This window comes from Balaenoptera borealis, assembly GCF_965194805.1.
Source record: "Balaenoptera borealis genome assembly, chromosome: 6".
NCBI lineage: Eukaryota > Metazoa > Chordata > Mammalia > Artiodactyla > Balaenopteridae > Balaenoptera > Balaenoptera borealis.
Window position 1 is genome coordinate 20483287 of NC_138863.1, and position 21737 is coordinate 20505023.

Genomic DNA, 21737 nt, shown 5'->3' on the forward strand with positions numbered 1-21737 from the left:
GCTCTAGAATGCCACCATAGTCAGGGCAGTCAGAAGTCTCTAACTCTGGACTCATCCAAGAGGACAGTGGGTTCCAGGCCAGGCCCTACCACTGTGTGGGGATCCATTCAAGCAGGCACAGCCTCCCATCGCTCAGCAGGGGACCCAAGGGCCCACTGACCCTCCTGGGAACTGAAATCACACTGAAACCCAGCTCGGCACAGGAATGAGGCAAGGACAAGGGGAAGGAGAACAGAGCAGGCATGGCCTGGAGGAGACTGGAAGGGGCTGGGAGGCAGTATAAAGAGAAAATAAGGACAGGTGGATTTCAGTGTTTTAACAGCAACACACCCTATGTATGCACCTTATCGTAACCATTTACTTTCATATTATCACATGTAGGCATGTAGGACTGTATATAGAGGCCAAATCAATAATAGATTAGTCTTATAACAACAGAAGATATTTGGGGCAACCCAGTCCCTAGACCCACCACTTCTTATCTGTACAACCTTGGGCAAGAAACAGGACTTTTCTGTATCTAAGTTTTAAAATGGGATTAATAATAGTACATATCTCATGGAGTAGTTATGAGAATTAAATGAGTTAATATTTGTGAAGCACTTAGAACGGAGCCTGGCACACAGCAAGCATTATTAGCATTTGTTAAACACACATAGAGGTATTTAATGCCTAACCATTCCTCACCCTATTTTTTTTTTCTTTCATTTATTTACTCAGTAAATATTTATTGGGTGCCTACTACATGTCAACTTCTGTGCTGATACTGCAGCTGTAAAAATGAGCAAAAATAACCATGGCCTACCCACTCTTGGGGCTCAGAGTCTAAATATTACTCTTTGGATGAGCCTTTCCCCTCAGGCGCCTCCAAATCCATGTCATGTTAAACCAGCCCAGCCCAGATCACATCTTGCCTAAGGCCATACAGCTCTGAAAGCAGGATCTGAAAAGGAAAATTGCTTGTGGTTTTATAGCTGTCCCAGCCTTGTGTACAGGAGAGAAAAGTGCTGGAGTAACCGGAATGAGCCCCAAAATTTGGAAAGCAGATGGCAAAACCCAAGCTGAGCTGAGGTGCCAGGCTCAGTAGATTACCTTCCTCAGTTCCCATTCCAGCTTCTAGCTGACCTTCCTGCCCAAGCAGTTAAGGTTTGGGATGTAACTTGGGACTTATTAATCATATACACTCATTCAAGACTTTGATTTGGAAACAAATTATGAAGGAAGAGAGGACAAGTATGGGATGTATATTTAACTGGAGCAGACTGGAGCAAAGGCAGGGGGGCAAGAGCAGCCAGATGTGGCTATGCTGGCTTTCTGACCACAGAAGAGGCAGCAGTTTCCATGGGGGTGCAATTCTGCAGTGTGGTTTGGGGAGTCATTCCTGGAAGCTCAGCCTAGAATCTTTTCCTTCAGCCCTCCCACTTGGTCCATGTTATATCTATACTTCTTAATAAATCCTTTCCAGCCTGTACTAGCTGGAGTGGATTCCACTTTCGGCAACTAGAAGTGGGAGAACCTGTTTAGAACTGACCATCCCTAAAAATGTAATTATGGTTGAACGAAGGCCTAAACCTAGTGAGAAAACTATATTCCCTAAGCTGTTGAGAAGGAAGACACCATTTCCCTACCCTTTGGCTAGCACCAGCAGTAGGACCTGGCATGAAATTCAACAAATCCCTCCCGGGCATTTGTCTTTATAGTAAGCTTCCCCACTTACCAGGTAGAAGACAGTTTGGAAGGTTTTAGTTGCATAGGCCATGATGAAGTAGTAAAGGAAGAGATGGGTATAACACTACATTCTTTCTCCCCATAGCCCTCAGTCATGCAAGACTTCTTTCTCTCAAACACACCAAGTGTAACCCTGCCCTAGGGCCTTTGCACTTGCTGTCCTATCTGCTGGGAAGTGACTTTCTATCACATTTCCCTCTTCTGTCTTCTTTGTAACACTTATCAATTTTTTTATTGCTTCATTTGTTTGTGTGTTTATATCTGTTCCCCCCCATTAGAGCATAAGCTTTTGGAGGTCAGGAGTTCTGACTTGTTCACACTGAATCGCCAGACTATAGAACATGCTTGTCACCCAGTAGGGGCTCCAAACAAATTTGTTGACTGACTAACTTGTTCCCTGACTCTCATTCCTCAAACCTACTTCCTAAAGGTCAGAGGCATTTGAGTCAACTAAAAAGGCCCAGCCTTTGGGGTATGAATTAAATCCCAAGTACATCTTGAGAACAAAAGTGGTTCATGGGTTAAAACCTGGAGGTCAACAGCAGGGAATCCTTCTCCCCTGAGAAATTAATAAGTTAAATCAGATGGAAATAAATTTAATCTTCTCCTTCTCCCCTTATTATCTTAATTGGTTTAATTTTGTGGCAACTTTTCAGCATTCTCACAACAGAAAGCAACTCATGTTGCGTTGGTAGCCCAGAAAGTAATTATCCTGTGGTTTTACTCTAATTCACTAACAGACACTCTCTTTGGCTTTAAGGACCCCTGAGAGTAAAAAAGAGAATACTGAAGATTAGGAAATGCTTTTTTCATTCCTTATGCTTTTTTAAAAGTTAAGAGCTATGATAAAATGATTAGGCATGACGATTATCTTTTTTTTTAGTTAAAAAAGGAAGGTGAGTGATTTAGAGTACAACGTAAGACATGAATAAATAGAAGCAAACATTTAAACACAACTGGGCATCTCACTCGCTGACCTTTATCTGGTTTCAAATATTGCTGAATGTAACCTTGGTTTTATTCCAGAATTGAGTAAATTAAAACTCTTTTTGATTATCCTAACTTGGACATAAAGTCTCCCCAGGGCTTATCCCAAGTCTAGTGTGCTTTGTGTCTTCGTAGCAGTTTTTTATTTTTTAACAAAAAAGTGCAAGGAGCTTCTATCCAGCTTTGATCTCTTTCTAACAAGAAAGACCTTGAGTATCCTACTTGCAGTTTATTAGAGAAAAGTCCAATTTGTCCTTTTAAGCCAGCAAGCTCTTTTCCTGCTTTTTTCCCCACTTTGCTGCCCACCAAAAAGAAAATAAAAATCAGACAAATGTTTTCCAGCTTTTGTACAAACTCACTTTGAAGTACCTGTAAATTTGCATATAGTCATTCCCACACTCCCAGGAAATATCTGCTGTGGCTAGAGAGCGTCCTGTTAAGAAAGGCATCAATTATTGCCCCTTGACACCAAGCTAATTTTAAACAGGCAAGAATGCTCTTTTCAAAGGTATGGGGACTAATTTCTCTACCATGTTTTCATCCCACCCATTTCTCCCAAACTTATCTGCAAGATCCTTTGAAAGTCCTGAATAAAGTGACAAAATAGAGATTAGTACAACTGCCAACAGAAGGAGAAAGTACTGGGGACAGTCACCCAGGTGCCACAAATGCCTCAGGTGCCTCTTGCCCCATTCATCCTTCTTTGTTCTCAATTTGGTGGTATGGATATCCAGGGTAGAAAATGCTCTTCTGTCCCAGGGCTGTGAAGTTTAATCTACCCCTCGTCAGGCAGTAGAGCAAACTTTCCCAGCTGTCACCATGAGTCAGTTCACCCAAGCAGATGTTGACAGTTCGGTTTACAAAGAAGAGAGCTAGAGGAGGGAGGAGTGGGGGCTAGGGAATATGGAAGGGAAAGGGATGTAGCTTCAAGGAGTCTGGCTCTCAAAGGACACACCAGGTCTATGATTTCCATAGCAACCCTATTTCTAATGTCTCTCATTCTGAACTAGAACATCTATATGTGGTGAACCGTCAATGTGGCACAGCTTCAGTTCTCTGCTACCCCATCCTTCTCAGCCCCATTCTTCCTTCTAGGTGGTTCCTCGGGCTTGGAGAAAGATCTGAGGATCATCTAATATGGTGGTTTATAGATTATACAGAACAGTAAAATATCCTCCAAAGTTGAGGGCCAACAGGGGGGATGCCAACTCCTCATTTTCTAACTGTGACACTGTGATTTATAATAAGAAATATATATTTGGTCTTTGTCCATGTTTCTGGCACAGAGCTCCTAAAACCCTTGAAATTTCCTAAGGGTTAAGAGCCATAAAGATGTCTTTTGTTATCTTAATGAGGTGACTTTTGGAAAGCACCTACAGATGGGGACCCGTTGCCTGGAGAACCAACCACTTGATTAGAGGGTTGGAACTTTTAATCCCACCCCCTTGGCCTCAGGGGAATTGAGAGAGGCTGGAAGTTGAATCAATCACCAATGGACAATGATGTAATCAATCATGCCTACATAAAGAAGCCTCCATATAAACCCAAAAGGACAGAGTTCAAAGAGCTTTGAGGTTGGTGAAAACGTATTGCTGCAGTGAGAGGATCGCATGGAAAGGGCATGGAAGCTCCAAGACATTTTCCCATACCTTGCCTTGTGCATCTTTTCCATCTGTCTGCTCCTGATACCTTTTTATAATCAACCAGTGATTTAGTAAGTAAGATGTTTCTCTGAGTTCTGTGAGCTGCTTTAGCAAATTAGTTGAACCTAAGGAGGAGCCACTGGAACCCCCAATCCATAGCCCATAAGTCAGAAGCACAGGCGCACTGGCATCTGAAGTGGGAGCAGGGAGTGGGCGAAGGAGGACGGCTTTGTGGGATTGAGCCCTTAACCTGTGGGATGTGATGCTATCTCCAGGTAGTATCAGAATTTGGTTAATTGGTGGTATTGGAAAACACACACACACACCAGAACTGGGTGTAGACTGATATTGGTATTATTGGTAAGTGCTATATCAGGTAAGGGGCTTTCAGAGGTGAATAATGAAGAATCCAACTCAAACTGGATCCAGCAGTGTAGAGATTTATCTTCTTATGTCACTGGAAGAGCAGAGAGTGGCTTCATACAAGGTCACATCAGCAGCATTGTGACATCCTACCAGTGGCAATGGAGAAAAAAAGCTTTCACATCCAACAAGAGAAAGCAGAGAAATCTCTGCCCCAGACATAGAAGATAAATCTTTCCATGATCTAATCTGATTGGGCTAATTTGGGTCACTTACATAAGCAATAGCTGTCACAAGATTAGACCATTGGTTTTCAAATTTTTCTACTTGAGACCCCTTTAATATTCTAAAAATGGACACCAGAGAGCTTTCATTTAGGTGGATTATAGCTATTGATGTGTACTGTGTTATAAATTAATACAGGAAATTTTTTTAAATATTTATTTGTCGATTTATTTTTAAGTAACAATAATAAACACATTACATGTTAACATAACTTGTTATAAAAAATAACCATTCTTGTTAAAGTTTAGTGAGAAGTGTGGCAGTGTTCCACATTTTTGCAAATCTCTTTAATTTCTAGTTTAATAGAAGACAGCTGGGTTCTCATATCTGCTTCTGCATTCAATCTGTTGCAATATCACATGACAGCCTCTGGAAAAATCCAGTGTATACTCATAAAAGAATGAGAGTGAAAAAGGCAAATAATGGCTTAGAATAAAAATAGTTTTGACCTCCCAGACCCCCTGGAAGGGTCTCATGGACACACTGAGAAATGCTGCCTTAGACTGATCAGAATTGCCCTCTGAAGCAGGGGATAGAGTGGAAATCTGAACGAAACTGGACCCTGTTGGGAAAAAGGAAGGAGTCTGGGTTTCAGTAGCAATCAACAGTATCTCCATCACTGATACTGAAAACATACAAACAGACAGAAACCGCTGCCATCTACCATCCCCTACATCTCATTTTTTTCTAAGTATTTTGATATCAAAGACATGGGATGAACACAATTTTGAAATAGAGGATAGTAGTTTTGATTGAATGCATAAAATTTTATGAAATACTGACTAAAATGATTGGACGTGGAAGGAAAGGGGAAAGACAACATACAGATGGCCTCCAGCTTGAGGAGTAGGTGAAGAGGATGCCATTGACTGAAACAGAGAACCAGACGGGGAGCAAGCATGGGGCAGAAATGATGAATTCCACTTTGAACATGTTGACTGGGGCCTGGGAGAAAGCCAGGCAGAGAGGTCAGGACTCAATGCAGAGATCTGGGGCTGAGGGAAAAGATATTAGGTAAGTGAATGATGACTGAAGGCTCTGTAATAGGGGAGGTGCCTGTGGGAACATACAGACAGGAGGTGAGAGATGACCCAGGGAAAACCCTGTGGAGCCCCCATCTTTAAGGGTGGGTAGAAGAGGTAAGACAGGCAGAGGAGAAGGAAGAGGAGTTGCTAGAAAGCTACAAAAACATGTTCCAATCCATGGTCTTGAGAGCATTCAGGAAGGGAATAATGATGGCAAAGCAGGTGTGTATAAGCCAGCTTCTAGAGGGCTGTGAGCGTGGGCACAGAAGCTGACTTGCTGGCAGCCTTCACGGTTAGCCTCTTATTACCTCCAGTGCCTGCAGCCTCCAGCCTCCTCCCTATTAAAAAACAAAAACAAAAAAACAAGAAACCTGCATAAAAGAACCTCTAAAAATATTTTTAATGACCATATAATATTTTGCCCCATGGATGTGCCATCATGTAATAGGAAGTGCTCATAATATATTAACAAGTGAAAAAAAAAAAAAAGCAAGACACCAAACAGTGTAAGAAGAAAGATTCCTGTTTCAGGGGTCTACCTAGGCACATTGCTCTGAGTGTGTACAAGTGTGTAAATTGACCCACACATGGCTAGATAAAATGAAGCCCTGGGGATGTGCTTGGTCAGGATTTGGCTCTTTGGTTCTACTGAGTGCAGCTGCTAGCTTTGTAAGCTGATGAGATTTTGAGGCGGTGGTGGGAGGATTTAAGTGCCAGATGGCTGGAGAAGCTGAGGATGAGTTTCTTGGGAAAGACAGAGAAGAGAGGATGGGACAATTTCCACCAGGATTAAAACTTTGGAGAAAGCTCACAGATGTTTAAAGGGCATGGGGAGAGGGAGAATTTCCTGCATAGTGTGATGTAAACCTCTCCATCATCTCCCAAGAAATTCTAGAAAAATCTACATCACTCAGTAATGATTTAGGAATTGGAATTGGATGAGTCCAGGGACTACAGGGATTGGCCTCCAGATAGCACAGAACAAGAACCACAGAGACAGCCCAGGGAGGCTTAGTTATGTGTGTGTTACAAAACAATAACAACAATCATAATAATAATACTAACAATTATCATTTCTTGAGCACTTACTATATACCAGGCAGTGCTCTAAGCACTTTATACGTATCAACTTACTAAATCTTCACAACAGCCTTATAGAGTAGCCACCACAATTATCCCCATTTTACAGATGAGGCAACTGAGGCAGAAAAAGCTTAGTCATTTGCTAAGCATTTGTGCTAAGAACACAAAGTTAATAACTGGCTTAGCCCCTTGCTCAGAGATTTTGCTTTTAGCCTCTCAGTAAACTAAGCAATATGCCTGCTAGAAACTAGAACAAAACCTCAACCACAGTTGTCTCTGGGTTATAAGAACATGGGTGATTTTTGTTTCCTTATTTACACATTTTCTATATATTTCCATTTTTCTTCAGTGATCAGGAATAACTTTTATAATTATATGAAAATAAGAAAAAGATCTTATTTCATCACCAACTACATAAACATCAGTTGCAACTGATCAGAGCATAAGTGAGACCTCTCTTTAGAAGGATTTACATTTTAATGAGTAGCAAATTCCTAAAAGGAAGGAGAGAGATCTCTCATCAGCAAGCCGGCTGGGAATTGTGAGGAGGGAGGGGAAAACCTCTCGGACTCTGAAGTCACCTCACTGCCCACCAACACCTGGATGTAACTATGCTACAAAGAACAGTCCCCAGAGAAAAGGGAATTGGGGGGTTGGTAATCCCCAAATATAAGCAAACCCTGTCAGGGGGCCATGGCTGTAACTGAATCTTGTATTTGGGTGAGAGAGGAGGGGGGTGCCAAGGGCCCTGAATCAGAAACTTGGCATCCGGGCCTGGCAGCCTGTGGACAGTTGCAGCTGAAAGAACATGTGAGCTCTGACTTGTCCATCTCGATAACCCCTTAGTTTAGCATGGTGTTACACGGTAAGGCTCAGTAAATGTTTAACAAATTAATTAATATGATTTTCATTTTCACCAATGACCTACAAAGAAGGGAAGCATGAAAGCCGCCCCCAGGGAGAACATTTGGGAGGACTTCCTAACTCTTAAGCATGTGAAACCAAAGCATGGGGTCCAGAGAGAACGAATTTACCTCCCTGGAAATATTTCTCATCGTGATAGACTTCCGTCAGCTTTGCAGGGGTGAAGAGGTCGAAGGATGGCCACTGTGAACTTTGATGGCCCTAATGGCCTAGGCAGAGGCAGCATGCCCTAATTGAAAAACAAATAAGCAAATAACAAAACACCTCCAGGCCTGGGTTTGAGTCCCAGCTTACAAAGTTTGTAGAATCTGGGTGTTCGTTGGGACTTCAGGGATTTTCTCATCCCCCTCCCCTGTCCAAGGGCAAATCCTTCCCACCCTCTCGGCATCTGGCAACCATCCAACCGCCATCTGACCACATCTCCCTGGTTCCCCAAAGAGCCTCTTCTATTAACGGACCCTTGGAAAGATACTAAGCAAACGCCTCTGGAAATGTCCATCCCATGAGGGACAGATGTCCTGAATTATCCTAGGACACAAAGCCTGGTTGATAACCAAGCCATAACATCCATGAGGCTCCACTGCGCCATTGCTCACGACCACTGGGGCTACAGCCTCTCAACGGAATAACCCAAACCCACCCGCCGATGCTCTCCAGGATACTCGGTTCATGTCTTCAGTTTTCAAAATAGACAAATCACTGCTAACTCTGAACTTGACTAGCTAATCTTTCTTAGGCCTCCAATTCCTCATCTGGAAAATGAGAAAATCAGATCAGACGATCTCTCACTGAAATCTGATCTAAGGCTAACACTGCGATCCTGTGATTACTCTTGCTGGCAAAGTGGCAGGTGGGAGGAGAGAGGGGACTCAGGATTTATGTGAGAGTCACACCTGAGCTCCAGGTAGAAATGGCCTTGGCAATGAGCAAAGGCTGAAAACATGAAAAGTGGGTGTATTCGCACTGGAGAGCTGGATGGCTGCCCAAGGCTCCAGGTACACAGAGCGAGGTCAGGAGCTCAAGCCACCTGGATGGAATGGTCCCGGCTGCCCAACAGCTGACGGGCTAAGGGAGAGGGTGCCCAGAGCTCCCACTCAAGCTGCACCTTCAGAAGGCGCTCCTACCTAGCACAGCTCTGGGCCCGCAAGGGCGTTGGGGAGGCAGGGTCTATTCCAGGCAAGGCTTCCCAAATTTCTTAGCAGGGTTTGGGAAAGCACTGGGCAGGTCATTACTGAGGGAGGAAGAATGGGGTATATAAAGAGTGAGCTAGCAGAGAAATCAGGCAAAAATAAGAATTTGTATATATCCAGTCACAGTCCTGAGAACGCTAACCCACTGTATGGGCAGGATGGGGGTGGCACAAAGATGCCCCACCGTATTCCTCAGCCGAGTCCTAGCACAGCACCAGGGCAGACAGGGTAGAGCCGGGGCGAGCGTGGGCTCTCGCTGAGCGTGCCTGGCCCCCGTCCCACCCCCTGATTCACAGCTGTACTACTTGGATCCCGTAAGTAACCTCTCTAAGCTCAGTTTCCTCATCTGCATGATGGGGATGAAAATAATCTGTATAATGGGGATACAAGTAACCCACCTCCTAAGGTTCTCATGCATATTAGGGGAGATGATTTTAGGAAGCGTCCAGTAAAGTGTCCAGAACCTATGACACACCCAATACTGTTAGTAGTATCAGCAGTCATTGTTATCTTGTCATTAGACCAGCCCCATCCCAACAGCGGAGCTACCGCTCATTCCTGAAGTTCTTGAGTTTGGAGGAGGTGACGGAAGGGAGGAAGCAGGAAGGAAAAATCATCCCCAGTGATGAACCAGAAGAAAGGGCCCTTTTTACGTCTGCCCTCCACACACAGCTGTGCCCCAGGGCTCCTGGCAGGGGGTCTGCAGAGAGGCAGTCCATGTCCCACAGGTGACATGGACCCCTGTCCGGTTCTACCGAGTGGTCAAGAGGCTGACCTCACAGGTAGCAGTCTGGGCCCTGAGGGACAGCAAGTGGGTCACAGGACTCAGTGGAGAGATGGGAGAAGAAATGTCGTACAATGATGGGAACAGGGAGAAACAGGAAAATCAGTGGCCAAAACCCAGTTCGGGAAGTCTGGTTGTCAGATAAAGTACAGGACGCCCAGTGAAAGCTGAATTTCAGATAAACAAGGAATAATTTTATAGTACAAGTATGTCCAAATACTACGTGGGGCATACTTATACTTAAAAAAAAAAAACTGTTGTTTATCTAAAATTCAAACTTAACTAGACAGCCTGTGTTTGTATTTGTTAAATCTAGCAGCCTTGGCAGGAAGCACCATGACAGCAGGCTGGAGAGGGTCCTGCGGGGGCCGGGGAGGGGAGGTAGAAGAGTGGGGTCAGGACAAGGGTACAGGGGGAGGTGATGGAGAACGTCATGCTTGGCTGTGAAAGGACAGAGACCGGTCAGGCAGAGGGAAGACAGCACCGCAGGCCTCGTGTGCAAAGGCCCAGAGCCTGGAACAGCACAGCATGTTCTAACAACTGGTGGCATCCAGTGTCCCCAAGTGTCCCCCAGTGTCACCCAGTGCAGCACGAGGTGAGGAAAGCAGGGGCCGGGCACCCACCTCAGGAGATGCCTCATATTCAGAACATGTTTATGTAGAACTATTTTAGCATCTACAGTGTGCCAGGCTCTCTTCCTGGGATACAGGAAGCGAACCGACAGACGAGCTCACCGCTCTCATGGTGTTACTTACATTCCAGCAGGAAGTGAGGGCATTTCGGAGGGTAAACAAGTAAACAAGTCCATGAGAACCAGTGACAGTCAGATCGAACTCCCATTCCCATAGTTACCTGGCTAACTCCAATTCACCTTTAGATTCTACCCAGATATTATCCCCTTGAGCAAGCCTTTCCTGAAGCCTTTAGCTGGCGTTAGGACCCTCCCTTGTTCTCTCTGCACAGCATTGAGCATACCATATGGAATGAAGTGTTTACTTCTCTAAGCCACACACTAAACCATGGGTCCTTAAGGAAAGGGCCTGCTATTAAGTCCATAGTACTTAGCGTGGTGATTGGTATCTGATACATGCAAAAAAAAAAAAAAAAAGAAAAGAAAAGTTCTGTTGAAGAAACTTATAGGTTTTGTATATGAGGCACACCTTGGTGGAGAAGCCTAGTCAAAGTGAATTTATGGATCTGGAAATGGGGAAAAGATCAGGGACTTAAAATCAGATTTTTAAATTCTAGTATATTGATTGTATATTGGAGCCAGGAGTGTGAATATTCTTGTCCAGGGAAAGTATATGCATTATGAAGTTAGATAAGTTTCTTTGGTTAGGAGAAAACAGAATTCACACCGGCGGACTCAAAGAAAAACAAAAAAGCAAACAAAAAACAAGCTGAACCACACAAACAAAAAACAACTCACCTGGGGATCGGGGATTACTTTGGGGGCCAACATAGGTGGCTCACAAGATCAGAGGAAAAGCTGGCGGCCAGGTTTAGAAAGGCTGGGTCCAGAGTAGGTCAGGGCACGTGCGGGGCAGGAAAGAAGCCCAGCATGCCAGAAGCCCCTCTGGAATGGGCTCCACCAGTGTGGCTTACCCTGCTCACTCATCTCAACTAAGTCCCAGGAGAGAAAATCCACTGCCTAGCTTGGGGCATGGACCCACCTCTTGGTTAGACCAGGACAGGACTTTACTGAGACGAAGACTGCACCCATGGGTAATTCCACCATTTGAAATTAGGGTGGTGTTTTCAGAAAAAAAAAGAAAAAAAGAGAAAATGTATGCCGAGCAATCAATACCTATGTCCTCATAGTCACTAAGCTTTACCAAACTGTCAGAATGCAAAGCACTGGAATGGGCAACCAAAGGACACTATGACGTCTCCTTCTATGGTAATTTCAAAAGAAAATCATATACAAACCTGTTCCTGAGATTATTTGAATGGAACATTGTCTAGAAATAGGAGAATGAGCAAAGTAACATCTTTAGTTGTTTCCGCATCTACAAGAATCAAAGTTTCAGGACAACCAAGGGAACGTGGAAGCGTTGATATTGTCCATTTTATGTGAGAAAGTATGAAATCATGCTGTTTCATTTTTGGTGTGCTGGGGTGGGGGAGAAGGGGACACAATGGGGTGAGCTGCTGGAATAACCAACTTTAGGTTGGATGGGTAATGTCTAATTTATGTGCAGATGCGCCTTCAGTGTTGCAGGTGTTTATGTCAAGATAGACATCTAGATGTGTTGATAGGCTGCAGGCAAGTTGCCCTCCCTGTTGGAGCACCTGGGATTTACAGATTTGGAAGAGGCCTCCCCGTGCAAGCAACTGTCAAGAATGATGGATGCTGAAATCTCAGGTTGGAGGAAGGCATGAACCAGAGGCCTGGGCCCTGGGAACCTGTTGCAACTTAATTCCATTCTCTTTACCCTCAACTATCAAGGACTGATGACCCATGATTGGTGATCCCTTCCAAGTTGCCTGGAAGATATTGGAGCCAAGGCACCAGAAGAGTGTTTGGCGAGGTAGTAGGAAAAGCTTAAGAATTATTTGTGGGGAGCGGAGGCTAGAGGGTGAGGAAAGCAAAATGGTAATGGGAGGGGGAGATGATGGGGCAGAGACCCAGTGGGGGAGACCAAGAGGTGATTTTACATATCAGTAAGAAACTAGGATGATTTGCCTCTGAAATTATTGTTTTGGACAAGAAATTCTATTCTCTAGCTCTAATACCAATCACTTTTCTCCTAATTTTTAAAGCTCAAGAGTCTTTTCATGACCTTCCCAAATTGCCCTCCCCAATTTATCTTTCTTTCTACTAGCCATTCTTCTATTTCCTATTTAAAATCTGGAAGAGACTTGCATGTTAAGCCTTCAAGATGTTAAAGCCCACAGACTTTAGAATAAATAGCAGCAATCCTTTTCATACATATCATCCTGACCAGATTGAAAAGCATTTTCACTTATGCACTCTCATTCAATTGTCACAACAGCCCTGTGAAGAAGGTAAGGCTGGCATTATTTTTCTTCAAAGCCAAGAAAATAGTGATAGTAGGACTTCCCTGGCAGTCCAGCGGTTAAGACTTCACGCTTCCACTGAAGGGCTGCGGGTTCGATCCCTGGTGGGGGAACTAAGATTCCATATGCTGCCCGGTGTGGGGAAAAAAAAAAAAACAGTGATAGCGAAATAAGGTTATGGGTTCAAGATGACGAACCTAGTAAGGAATCAAGTGGAGAGGTTAATCCCAATCTTTTTTTTCTTAGTATTAGAAACAGCTTTCATACATGTATGTTTAAACACTATTTACAACTTTCACAGTGTGGCGGTCACATTCATTCACTGAAATAACACTGATCTTAAATCTGCGTGCAAGTAGCTCACATAGAATCATCATTTTTTTCCCCAATTTTACTGAGGTATGATTAACAAAAAAATTTAAGGTATACAATGTGGTGTTTTAATGTAAGTAGACATTTTGTAATGATTACCACAATCAAGCTATTTAACATATCCATCCCTTCACATGTTAGCATTTGTGCATGTGTGTGTGTGTGTGTGTGTGTGTGTGTGTGTGTGGTGAGAATACTTAAGATCTATTCTTTTAGCAAATTTCAAATATACAATGCAATATTATTAACTATAGTCACCATGCTATACATTAGATCCCCAGAACTTATTCATAACTGAAAGTTCATGCCCCTTGACCAATATCTCCCCATTTCCCCCACCCCCCACCCCCCGCCCCTGGAAACCACCATTCTACTCTCTATTTCTCTAGGTCTACATTTTTAGATTCCACATATAAGTGATACTATGCACGCTTTGTCTTTCTGTGTCTGGCTTATTTCATTTAGCATAATGTTCTCTAAGTTCATCCACATTATTGCAAATGGCAGAAGTTCCTTCTTTTTTAAAGCTGAATAATATTCCATTGTAAATATACTCGTTTTCTTTATCCATTCATCTCTTGACAGACACTTCTTGTTGTTTCCATAACTTGGCTATTGTGAAAAACGCCGCAGTGAATATGGGAGTGCGGATATCCCTTCAAGATACTGATTTCATTCCTTTAGATAGATACCTAGAAGTGCGAATTCAGAGTTCTTTCCCTAATTCCACACTGCCTGAAATCCATGTTCTTCTCCACTCACCAGAGGGATGGATGATTTGCTCTGGACAAGAGGGAAGGGAGGAGAAAAGAGCAAGGCTACTTCTTGAGATGGGAGCTCATTTCAGATGCTTGTCTGGTGGGAAGATACTATGTGATCCACCCATTCTGAAACCATGCACAGAGCCACTGATACATAACTGCATTGATTTGTGGCTGCCTCTCCTTTGTTTTGTAGCACTTGTAGTTCGGGTGGAGCATGACCCAACCTGAACTCCAAAAATGAGCCCTGATTGGTCTGAGCCAATCAGATAATTCCATCCAACTTATCATAAGAATTGGTCCACATTGCACCGCAAAGGAAATGATAAACAAAAGGAAAAGACAACCTACAGAATGGGAGAAAACATTTGTAAACAAAGGGACCAACAAGGGATTAATTTCCAAAATATACAAGCAGTTCATGCAGCTCAATATCAAAAAAACAAACAACCCAATCAAAAAATGGGCAAAAGATCTAAATAGACATTACTCCAAATAAGACAAACAGATGGCCATAAAGCACAAGAAAAGATACTCAACATTGCTAATTATTAGAGAAATGCAAATCAAAACTACAATGAGGTTAAAAACTAACCATGCCATATTTTGGGCCCGCCTTCTGAGATGGCCCACACTCTGTCTGCGGAGTGTGTTTCTCTCTAAAAAATCTACTTCTTACCTAAAAAATAAAATTAATTTAATTTAATTTTTAAAAAAACAACAACACTGCAATGGGGTATTACCTCACACCAGTCAGAATGGCCATCATCAAAAAGTCTACAAATAATAATTGCTGGAGAGGGTGTGGAGAAAAGGGAACCCTCTTGCACTGTTGGTGGGAATGTAAATTGGTACAACCACTGTGGAGAACAGTATGGAGTTTCCTTAAAACACTAAAAATAGAGTTACCATATGATCCAGCAATCCCACTCCCGGGCATATATCTGGAGAAAAACCCATAATTTGAAAAGATACATGCACCCCAATGTTCATTGCAGCACTATTTACAATAGCCAAGACATGGAAGCAACCTAAATGTTCATCGACAGATGAATGGATAAAGAGGATGTGGTACATATATACAATGGAATATTACTCAGTCATAAAAAAGAATGAAATAATGTCATTTGCAGCAACATGGATGGATAATCTAGAGATTATCATACTAAGTGAAGTAAGTCAGATAAAGAAAATACCATATGATATCACTTTTATGTGGAATCTAAAATATGACACAAATAAACTTATTTACAAAAGAGAAATAGACCCACATACATAGCAAACAAAGTTATGGTTACCAAAGGGGAAAAAGGGGAGGGATAAATTTAGAGTTTGGGATTAGCAGATACACACTACAATATGTAAAATAGATAATCAACAAGGACCTACTGTATAGCACAGGAAACTCCACTCAATATTCTGTAATAACCTATATGGAAAAAGAGCCTGAAAAAGAATGGATATATGTATATGTATAGCTGAATCACTTTGCTGTACACCTGAAACTAACACAACATTGTAAATCAACTATACTCCAATATAAAACAAAAATTAAATTAAAAGAGAAAGAATCGGTCCATGAATGAGCAATAACATTATATGATATATATAATGTTACATTATATATAGCAATAACATTATATGATTATATATACATAATATATAATCAAATACCAGTTAGCTTCAAATCCCATCAGGTCCACACTCAGTAACATCAGTCTTTTTAGGTTCTTCAAAATCTTCTGTTAAATCTACAAAGTTGTTTTCAACCACCGGGGAGGGGATGGAAATCCCCATTGCTTTTCGGACTCCATACATGCTTACAATATCACCCGGAGTTACTTGCTGTGCAAGTTCTTTAAGGTTATTGGTCACTTGTTCAGCAAGATGCATTGCATGAGCCAATCAGCTCATGGGACCCTTCTGGGAATCATAGTGATTAGTTCAAGTTGGCCCAATAAGACTAAGCACAGGACCAAGACCAACCTCATGCGCATGTGACCTATACAGTCACACAGTGCTCTGCACTTACTAAGGTTCCATAATTGGTTTAATATTCTGGTTTTGCCTTCTTGAAATTCTCAATAATTGTTGAGCAAGATGCCCACATTTTCCTTCACACTGGGTGACAAATGATGTCACCAGCCCTGCACAGGACTCTACTTTACTGGTTGAGGGTGACAAGAACAAGGAGTACGTAGCCACGGCTGCTGTCCGCTGCCATCTTGCAACCATGAGAAATGTAACCTGAAGACAAAGCCAACACTTAGAGGGCAGAACTGAGAGAACCACAGAGAGCTGGCACCCTGACTGAGTCATGCCTGAAGTCCACCACTCAGTTAGGCTTCTTGATTATGCAAGCTAAAACATCCCCTTCATGGTAAAGCAGATTTCACGGAAATTCTCTCTTATTTGCCACTGAGCACATCGTATCTGATGCAATGATTAAAGACAATTGTCAATGCAATAACTTAGACACATAGAACCACATCTCTAGGGCAGGAAAGGGTGACCTCAGCTACCTCCCCCACGTATTCTGCACCCCAGTTCCATCTTCTCCGTGACATCTGTCTTGCCCATTCACTCCAGCCCCAAGCAGTGCCCCCTGCTCAACACTCCCGAAGAAACTCAATCAAATTGACACCCATTTCTTGAACACTTGGCATAAGACGTACCCAGCACTGGGCTGGGCTGAACCATTTATGTTCCGGATAGTATCTGTTTCTATAAGAAGCATAAGAACTAGCATTTAGAGCTGGACAGGACCTAAGAGATTGAGTCCAACATCATTTCATTTTCCAGATGGGAACAAAGCCCACAGGGAAAGTGACTTTGTCCAAGGACACATAACAAGTCAGGCTGATCCAGGCCTCTGCCTCTGTCCCCTGACCCCCAGCTCTCTCCACCTACTCTGCCTCGGGAACCATCCAGGTATCACTACGGTACATTGACAATTGAATCTTTGGTCCTACTACAGTAGGAGAAAGCACAGTAGCCCTGCCAGTCACAGAGAGTTTGATGTGCAAAACCCCTTCCACCTTCTCCATAGACTCCCTCAGACATGTATCAGAATCTGCCCAGTGCCCCATCGTGATAAAAATTGTATTTTCTCCCTGTTGGAACTTAATCATTCATACTCTACTATTAAATAATCTGGGTTCACAATGTGGATTCTTCCATTTACTAACTCTGTGATCTTAGACAAGTCTTTCAAAATTTCTATGATTCAGTTTTGTCCTTTCTAAAACAAGGTAATTGTTCTTACCTCAGAAGGGAGTAGTAAGGATGAAATCAGTTAATGAATACAAGACACTCAGGACAGGCCTTGCACATAACAAGCGGTCAATAAATATTAGCTATTATTATCTGAATTAATATAATAATACTCTCCCTCACGATACTGTCCATGGTTATCTTGTATTGACATTTAACTCTTAAGCTGATGTTTAGCTTTTTGTGGATACATGCTTTATCCTCTCCCAAAAGCTCCTTCACGACAGAGAGCTGTCATAATTGATTGCTATCTTCTGTGATACCCAGGACAGGGCTCTGCATTCAGTGACTACTCACCAAAGAATTGTTGACTCAGTGGATCCACTTCCACCAGCAGATGGGATGCAAGAATTTCTGTCAGCTTTAGAAAAGTCTAGCTTTCTCTTCTGCAAGATGGAGGATCTAACAAATCAACTTTAAAAATTGGCCAGTTAAGGGAAGGTTCCGGGGTTCTTTGACGTGATGGAGACAAAATAGCTGTTCTCTGTGCCAGCTGGAAACAAGACCCAAAAGAATGGGGCTCGCTACAGCTGAAGAGATTTGAGTTAGGTATCAAGCACCTCCTCGCTCTACTGGGGCTTAGATACACTTTCAAAGAAGGTCGTGGTATTTTCTTCTCTGAAGATTTTTAGAGAAGGTGGATACTGCTTGATTTCTAGTATGGTTGGGTGAGGTCCCACTGGGGTTAAGTAGACAGATATCTAAGTGTTCTTTTGAAGGCTTGGGGTGGACAGAGCAAAGACAGCAGAGCCTTGGGACCCAAGTCCTAGAAGTCAAGGCCTACACATCCCGGCAGATGCCACTGGAGCACCATGCCAGCCACAGAAGCTGTGCCAGGGCTACCTCTTTCTCTCCAGGTTGTGCTGGGGGAATAGTTTGGGGGCAAAAGAGGTGGGAATGAGCTGAGGAATTAATGATGTAATTTCCCTCCAGCAACCTGAGCTCCTTGGGAGAAAGGTGTGGTATTATTATTATGAATCAGAATTTCTTCCCTTTAAATCCCTTCTTCACTTAATACTCTAAACAAAATGAACCATTTCTAGGAAAAGGGAGTAGGAGACTTGAGAAATGGTTTTCCAATTGAGTGGAGTGTTTCGGATCCTTTCAACCAGTTTTCCCAGACTTCTTTTTTTTTCCTCTCAGGATCAAATGTCGCCAACTGACCAGACACTATTCTGTCTAAACGGGAAATTCCCTATCCCTGAGCTCAATCTTCCCCTCCCTTCTCCCCTCATTATATTGACCCTTTGACCTGAAGGTAATATAAATATTTAATCTCATTTATTACCTGAAAATTATCTGTATTTATTCTGTTTATTTAGTGACAGTTACTTGAAAACAAAACAAAAACTACCAGATTTGTTCAAACAAACAGTGTGTCTGATTTTTCCACTAAGGTAATCTCTTTTGGTGTTTAATTTAGATAATTGACTAGTCAATCCCCAAACACACCATGGATTTTCCCAGCCTCCTTGCTTTTGGCCTTTCCTCACGTTCTCCCACATACATCTTTTCTCTGTCTGGCAAAATCCGATTCATCTTTCAAACCCTATTTCAAACACCCGCTTCTCTGTGAAGACTTCCCTGATCGCCCCGCCCCCGTCTGCTGCTGGACCAGCGCTCCCTTCCCTGTCTTCCAAGAGTGACTTGGGTGTACCTGCATCCTTGGTCTTATCACAACATGGGATTCCCTGGGACCAACTAGGAGGTTTTAGAGGATTCCAGAATCATACTCCCTGACTTCAAGTACAGACTCTACAACTTTCTAGTTTTGAGACCGAAGGCAAGTGTCTTAGCTTTTTGATGGGTCAGGAAGCCCATCTTATTAGGTTTTACTTAATAAGCCCTCGGCTCCTAGGAGATGCTATTCAGTCCTTGGGGGGTGGTTATAGATAAAGAAGAAAAGGGAACTGACTGGAAGAATAAAGATGGAGATGGGGGAAACTAGAGGGAAGAAGGGGGAAAAGAGGAAGGATTTTTCTGAAGAGGGAAGAACACATCATTTGGGAGTGGTTGAGACCCCAAACATCTAATCCTTAAGTTAGTATCCCACACCCCAACCCAGCAGCCGCCATGGCCTATGGTTTGCGGGGTGCAGGTTCATCTGTCAGCCAGCTCTGTGCTCCTGCACACCAGCGAGGCCTGGGCTGCAGCCTGGGAGCAAGAACAGGACGAGGCATGGGCAGGCAGGTTCCCTCGGTCTGTCCTGGCACAGCTCATGAAGTCTGCCTCTCAGGCAGGACCTCGCTTTGGGTCTATCCTTCCTCCTCCCATACCAAGCCAGATCCACTTAGCCTGGGACTGGGAGAAGCCCGAGGTCGGATAACTCGGGATCAACTTATTATTTTAACACCCACGTCAGAGCATGCCAGTCCCTTGCTCCCAGGGCCCCATGGCTGCCCCAATCACTCAGGAGACAGTCCAAGGTCCTTACCATGTGGCCTGGCCCCTGCCTACTTCTTTGCCCTCTGTCCCCACCTGTCCTTGCTGCTTCTTAAATACACCAAACAGATTCCCTCCAAAGGTCTCTGCACTTGCTGTTCCTTTTCTGAGGATCCACTCCTTCAGAGACATGCCTGGCCTTTCCCCTCCTTTCTTCATGTCTCTGCTCAAATGTCACCTCTTGGGAAACGCCTCCCATGACCACCTTACCTAAGGTAGGCCCCCATCAGTCACCTCCCACTAGCCCCCCTGCACTTACCTTCCCCACACCCATCTATCTAACATTACATCTGCTCCCCAGTCACTCGCTGCTTCCTTTGGCTTTTGTCTGACTCCCCCTGTATATATGCTCCATGACTGCAGAAACTGTATTGTGTTTACCACCATGTCATCAAAGTCTGGCATGTAATAGGTGTTCAGGAAACAGCTGTTGAGTGGATGACAGAATGAAGTATTCCAACCACCTTATTCACAGTGAGGAACCCAGGGCCAGAGCAGGAAGAACTTGTTCAAGGTCATATGTGCTGGCTCATGTGCGGCAGATCCTGAGTCAGCCATGTCTCCTGGCCCCAAGATGGAGGCCACTGTGATCTGGGGAATGGCCCCCTCACTCACACACCCACCCAGAGTGGACTCTGAAAGGGAGACTTAGCCCCAGACAGCCCGGTGCTCAAGGTTGCTTTCTGGCTGCACTTGAGTCTCTTCACATCTCTTACTCTAAGTAGGTTCTGACTCCAAACAAAAAGGTGCTTAAAAAAACCAGGTCAAGGGACTTCCCTGGTGGTCCACCGGGTAAGACTACATGTTCCCAATGCCCAGGTTCGATCCCTGGTCGGGGAACTAGATCCCACATGCATGCCACAACTAAGAAGTCCACATGCTGCAACTAAAAGATCCCACGTGCCGCAACGAAGATCCCATGTGCCACAACTAAGACCCGGCGCAGCCAAAATAAATAAATAAATATTATAAAAAAGAAAAGATAAGCAAAGAAAGAAAGACGACCCTGCTATTAAAAAAAAAAAACAAAAAAAAAAAACAGGTCCTGATGATTACAGGCTGGGGGTGACCAGTCCTGGATTATGTCCACAGAAGGCAAGACAAGAGTCCACTGGGTTTGGTTAGAGTGTGGTTAGAGGGCAGAAGGAAGCCAGAGGAAGAACAGTTGGAACCAGAATGGGTGTCCAGGACAGGGTGAAACATTGTGAGAACCCTGGAGAGACAGGAAAAAGCCACAGCTATCCATTTATCCATTTATGTGACATTCATGCAATCACTCAGCAGATATTCACTGAGTGCCCACTGGAGAATCTCAGGATATCTAAGGACTCTGCATGGGTGGGACAACCTGTGAGTCCTCACAAGCCCACGGAACCTGATCCTGTATGAGTTGTCCTCAAAGAGTCTCTTTGTAGAACAGCTCAGGAGATGAGAAGTCCCCAACAAAGAACCTGACACCATCTTCCTCCTCTTTGCTCTGGTTCAGTGACTCAGATGACAATGACATCCACACCAGATTCATGGATGCTGGACTATCTGGACCCTCCATGGCTCATTTTGTCCATCCCCCTGCCCCTAAAAATAAACAGTACTTTCTTAGACCCAGGCAAGGATGGGTCATTCTTAGAGATTCCCCAGCAGAATTAATCCCACAACTCCTTTGTTCAACATTGTGTAACTACTCTCAGCCTTTCCATCATAAAGCTTCTTCTGGAATCTGCCCTCATACTTTTCTGCCAGAGCTTTTTAAGTTCTTGTTTTAAAGTCAGTCTCAGTCATTAGATGATTCTCCAGACACCAGACCCCTTTTTGCACCATTGACTAAAGAATACATTACAAAATTAATCAATCAGCCA

The 21737-nt window shown here is 43.6% G+C and overlaps 2 long non-coding RNA genes across 3 annotated transcripts in view; both read right to left on the reverse strand.

Annotated features, from left to right (window-relative positions):
- LOC309631374 overlaps window positions 1-21737 on the reverse strand; it is a 473017-nt gene that overhangs the window by 286818 nt on the left and 164462 nt on the right. The gene's annotated exons all lie outside the window — the stretch shown is intronic.
- Window positions 668-21737, reverse strand: part of LOC309631373 — a 43855-nt gene continuing 22785 nt past the window's right edge. For both annotated transcript variants that reach the window (XR_014246226.1, XR_014246227.1), the window contains 2 exons: window positions 8149-8267; window positions 668-6369 (listed from right to left, as the gene is read on the reverse strand). This is a non-coding gene — a long non-coding RNA (uncharacterized lncRNA). The remainder of the gene's footprint in view (window positions 6370-8148; window positions 8268-21737) is intronic.